Raw genomic sequence first — 6,000 nt, 5'->3', positions numbered from 1 at the left:
TTCCATAACTTTATCTTCTAGTTCACCTATTCTCTCCTCTGCCTCTTCAATCCGAGCCGTGGTGGTTTCCATTTTGTTATGCATTTCGTTTAAAGCGTTTTTCAGCTCCTCGTGACTGTTCCTTAGTCCCTTGGTCTCTGTAGCAAGAGATTCTCTGCTGTCAGCTATACTGTTTTCAAGCCCAGCGATTAATTTTATGACTATTATTCTAAATTCACTTTCTGTTATATTATTTAAATCCTTTTTGATCAGCTAGGTATCATCTTAAATGCTTTCTAAGTTCATATGAACAAGAGGAATGAAAATGATGAGCCATATATTATACTTTTCCATGACCTGGTCCATTTTACTTTCTAGGCACATGTGTAAAGATAACTGTTCCTTCTGTAATATGAAAGTGAATTCAATCTCCTGTCCCCCAGGCCTAGTGAGTCCTTTCAGACCCCCTGATACCTCTGTCAAATCTCTATTCCAAGATTCATTTGGGTGTGCTCTACCTGTCTACTTATGTGTTGCTTCCTCTAGACTGGTCTCCCATTGGGCAGAGAACTTTGCTTTTCATCTCTGTAGCAATGGCACTCTATTGCAGTACTTGGTATGCAGTGGATGCTGATATGTGATTTGTGGCAGTATATGATTAGTGCTTATATAACTGAATTTTACCATTTGCATATTTGGAAAACATCTTGACACTATATCTTAATTCATCTGTTCCAACCAAAGGCAAAAGTTCATCTCCTTCCCTGCTTCTAAGATAGGAAGCAACTTTTAAAGTTGCATCATTATTATTGGGGCACCTGGCTGGGTCAGTCGGTTAAGCGTCCAGCTTTGGCTCAGGTCATGGTCTCATGGTTCATGAGTTCGAGCCCCACATCAGGCTCTGGGCTGACACGTCTGAGCCTGCTTTAGATTCTCTGTCTCTGCCCCTCCCCCACACCCTCTCTCTTAAAAATAACATTTAAAAATATTAAAGTTGCGTATTATTTATACAGAAATGTAAATGAAAAAGACTAACTTAAAGATAGGCAAATAGAGTAAAACCTTGGGTTGAGAGTAACTTGTTCTGTGAGTGTTCCACAACACAAGTAAACATTTTCTAATAAATTTTAACTTGATAAACAAGTGATGTCTTGCAATATGAGTAGTATGTAAATGCCGAATGTCACATGACCACAACTGAGTTGGTCATCTTCTCTCTCTCTCTGAGATTGTGGGTGATCATCTCCCATGCTCAGATGCTCAGTCTCGGGCTATGGCGTTTGGCAGAAATCAGTGATTTTTCAGAATGTTGGAAGGTACCCACAACTGGCACTAGTGTTATTTTTTTGTCACTTCAAAGCACCTATGGACAGTCCTTTGCTTTTCCAAACAAGAGTAAGCTTAGGAATGTTCTGCTTCCTTCTAGGTCAGGCTGCCTGCAGATATAGACCCTTTCCTCTGCACCTTATTGCCAGTTACATTAAATACAGTATATGACAAGAGTTTATTAATACTGTACTGTAGTCAGCATCCATGCACGTGTATACAATGGCCCCTATGCAGAAAGATTCCATTGAGCCAATAAATAGCAGTGATTCTGTTAGTGAAAGTTGTCCTTCGCAATAACCCTCTTCTCTTGTCTCCCTCACACCAGTCACAAAGGTTTTCAAAAGTAAGTGCAGGTTAATTTTTTTTCTTTTTCCTTATATTTTGCATTTTCTTTACTATTTTGTATTATATTACAGTATTATGATCATTTTTATATGAATATTTTGGGTTGTGGAATGAATCATCTAAGTTTCCATTATTTCTTATGGGGAAATTCACTTTGATATACAAGTGCTTTGGATTACAAGCAAGTTTCTGGAACGACTTATGCTTGCAAATCAAGGTTTTACTATATACACAAACGCATGAATGGAACCATATTGACAAACAGTGGTCTCCTTTTCAAAGTATAAGTGGCACCACATGAGATTAAGTTTCTTGTCCCAAATACTAAATTTTCAACTTAATTCATCTCAAGATCTTTTAGACCTTTCAACCTAATAATCATCAGCAATGCTATGGAATATGAAGTCTACTCATTTTTGCTGGCCTTTTCCACTTGCTTTACTCTCTCTCAATGTTGAACTCAGAAAAAAAAGACATCTTAGTGGCTTTCAGGAAAAGTACATTCTCAGATCAGTTCTCCACCCTAACCCCACCCTCTGCATTTAAAGATAGGAGGAAAGATGTGCAAATACTTAGTGGAAGAAATTAAAAAGAAGTGAAGGAAGTGGATCTGGAAATAGAAGCATACTTGTTTTTTTGTTGTTGTTGTTTTTGGGTTTTTTTTACTTTTTTTTTTTTAGAAATAAGCAAGACTTGTGTACCTTATTATCTAGAAATCTGTTGAAATGTTTCTTGAGTTGCATAAATAAGCCGTACCCTACTAGTAAATAAATCAAGCCAGCACAAACAAAAACAGCTAAGTTTTAGAAAGGCAAATGTGCTGAATACCTGGCAAAACACCCAAAGAAGGATAGAAATGTTTAAGAAAAGAATGTAGTATGGTAGAGATTGCCTGATGAGAAATTAAAAGATCTTGTCTTCTCTCCCTGTCTTTGATTTTCACTGTGCAGGGGGTGATAAGAACAATCTGGTCTATTCCTTCTGAGTATTTTTTCAGTCACAATTATAAGAGACTTGAAATCAGGAGGAGAGACTTGGTTGCAATTCCATGTCATTATTGTTAGTCTACCTTCATTGGCTAATTATAGGCTGAAATTTAGATGATGTGATTCCTGCTCATCCCTGTGGCTAGACATATATATGGCATAATCTTTAGCAATCCCTAAATTCACCATTAGCCATCACTTTGTTCTTATGCTTTCTTGAAACACAAGATTTATTAAATTAAATATAAATACTTCTGAGAAGGCTGTTAGCTGGGAAATAAGGTACACAGTACCTGAGGTGAAATGAAGGAAAAGCCAGCTGGCTTTTGTTGAAAAGAAAGTGAAAGATCAAAGATTAGCTGCACAAATCTACCTCAGACAGGGGCAAATAAAAGTGGAGCAAATGTTGCCAAGCTGGATAATCCACATGCTTATTGGGTGGGCACTCTTAGGTGGATGGGTACCTTATAGGATTGGGCACCTCTAACTCTGACTTTTCAATTGCCACCAGAGCAAAACCCTGGCAGGTATTTCATTCTTCCCCAAGTCTTTTTGTCTTCTCTTCCATCTCTCTCCTGACCTCCTGCCTCCCTTATACAGGGCTCAGTGGAAATGGAAAAGAAGTGCTTCTGACTTAATCCAGAGTTCAAAGAATTATTCAAAGTAATTCCCACATACTGCATGCCTACCCTAAACATTGTCTTTTCACATATTGTTTCATTATGTCTCTAGGACAATCCTTTGGCGTAGGTACCATCAACATTTACCAATGATAAAGAAGAAATTAAACTCATTGACTTGCTGAAATTGAATAGTTAATAAACATTGACACCAAGGTTTGAACCCCGATTGCTTGTCCTCCAAAGTCCATGTCTTTTCATGTTGGGTCCAGTAAAATCATTTTGATCAATGGCTTTCTCTGATTTGAAGATTATCCTTCAGTTAATATGACATGTCACATCCTTGCCACTATCATCTACCATGCTCTAAAAACCTACTTAGCCTTTTTTATTGATCCAGTTTTATTTAGTTCCCATCTTGCATTACTTGCATTTATTGCTTAACTATGAAAAGAGGCTGAGTTAAGATAAAATATCAAGATCACAATCATCCTTGGAGAAACAGAATGTAGGAGTTATAGTGCTGCAAGCATTCAAAGACCTGTTTGATATATGAACTATTGGACATATGAGAAGAACAATCTCTGGACACCGAAGTAACTACAATTTTCTCTTAAAGAAATTACAAAGAGTGAGAGAAAGAAGATATTCTTCAGAAGTACATATAAAATCTGACTTGCTTTGCATTAAGAATGGTAATGTAACACCCTGCTATGCAATGCTATTTTTCCGTCAGCTGATTCGTTTCATGTTCAAATTTCCTTTTAAATCGATAGCACTTGCTTTGCTTTCTTCAGTTAAAGGCATTTGCATTCCAGTAAAACACACACACACACACACACACACACACACACACACACACAAACACACAATGAGGATGGAAATGAGTCAGCTATTTCCTGTCCCAAGATTCAAATCTGCCTTGCTTTTCTGAAAACGTGATTCAAGCTCTTCAACAAAACCTTAACTGGCTGTTCTGTAAATTACAAGGCTGACCACAATATAAACACAAAAAAAGTGCACATGAAAATTCAGTGATCAGCTATCAATTTCTGATAATCCTCAGAACTTTCTACTTATATAATTATGAAGCACTATATTACAAAAGGTAATAGAAAAGTAAATCTGTTTTCTATGCAAACTTCAACTTTTGTCATTTTTATGTTATAATATACATTATAAATTTATGATTCATCTGTACAGATGAAAAAATGTGGTCAGCATAAAAATAAATGAAACACAACAATGTATCTAACAATATCCTTCACAATATCCTCTGGTTTTAAGGACTGGAGTCCTGTTATATAAGTCTATTTCATAATTGTTTCAATGGTGGCATTCAGGGAGATCGATGTCAACTAGAGAGAGATAATGTGTGCTACAAGGCCCTCTCTTTGCCCTGTTCTGTTTGATATGTTTATTATAGATGTAGATAAAAATACCAAAGATAAGTTTATTTTATCTGTGGATGAAACGTGACTGAGATAAGAAATGGATGACAGAATCAAAATACAAAATATGACATGTTCACGTGACTGCCTGATTCTAACAAGAGAAAGTTCAATTGGGATGACAGCACTGTCTTGCTTTTTTGGTTCAAAAAAGACATAATTTTAAAATGGGAAGGGACCCCTGCATGGCTCAGTTAAGTGTCAGAGTCTTGGTTTCAGCTCAGGTCATGATCTCACAGTTCATGAGTTCAAGCCCCATGTCAGGCTCTGTGCTGACAGCATGGAAGCCTGCTTGAGATTCTCTCTCTGCCCCTTCACTGCTCCTGTGTTCACATGCATGCTCTTTCTCTCTCAAAAATAAATAATAAAAAAGACTTGGAAGTTTTGAATTTACAGTAAGTTCACTATTTTTCACCAATGTATATGCCTGCCAGAAAAGTTAATAAGATTTTAGGTTGCCTTATTATAATTAAATAATCTGGGAAAAAGGGGTGATAGGCATCATTAAAGTCTCCATTCTGTTCTGATCAAACCACGTTTAAATATTAGGTTGATACTGAATGATATACTTCTATATATCAAAATGGAGCTTATTAGGAGATCAAGAAAGAATGTGAAAAAACAAAGTGGCAGGCATAACTGACATTGAGATATTTTAACCTTGAAAGAAGTAAATTAATGGTGAGGTAGGGACCTGATAGATGTCCTGAAATATTTAAATAGCTGCCATTTTTAAAGTTTGTCATAAATATTAATAAGATATAGAACAAGAATACAAGAATACAAATTTTTAGGGACCTCAACAGAAAAAAAAGGCCTTTCTAATAGACCAGAGATAAAGTAGATATCCACAGGAAATGATTCATTCACCAACATTTGTGTGTTGAGTATATTTTTAAAATTTATTTTAAAATATATTTATAAGCACTGCTTATGTCTCAAGCATTATGTTAAGCCCTGCAAATATAGTAGTAATTAAAATAGACACCTGTTATTGATGCTACTACATACATTACTTCCAATCTAGTTGAAGACAAAGACATTAGTAAATAACTGGACATAATTACTTGCTATGAAAAAACCCTAGAGATTATAACTATCAACAGAATTTATAGCTATAGGGAATTTAGATAGAGAGTTAGCAAAAGCTCCTTTCAGGAACTGATCTCTAGGGATAGGACCTGAATGTTAAGTAGGAGTTAGCCAATGAAGAATGACGACAAGGAGGAGGTAGGGAAAAACATTCTAGGTGAAGGGAAGAATGTGTCAATCTTTCTTGAATCAGGGAAG

At 36.1% G+C, this 6,000-nt stretch overlaps 1 protein-coding gene across 3 annotated transcripts in view; it reads right to left on the bottom strand.

Moving 5' to 3' along the window:
• The window catches only part of PPP1R1C (protein phosphatase 1 regulatory inhibitor subunit 1C), a 135,560-nt gene that overhangs the window by 55,670 nt on the left and 73,890 nt on the right, over positions 1 to 6,000 (bottom strand). The window lies entirely within an intron of this gene.

This window comes from Herpailurus yagouaroundi, unplaced genomic scaffold, assembly GCF_014898765.1.
Source record: "Herpailurus yagouaroundi ecotype Mexico unplaced genomic scaffold, PumYag 140, whole genome shotgun sequence".
NCBI lineage: Eukaryota > Metazoa > Chordata > Mammalia > Carnivora > Felidae > Herpailurus > Herpailurus yagouaroundi.
The sequence above is the reverse complement of the archived record's forward strand: the minus strand, read 5'-3'. Positions and strand labels throughout refer to the sequence as shown.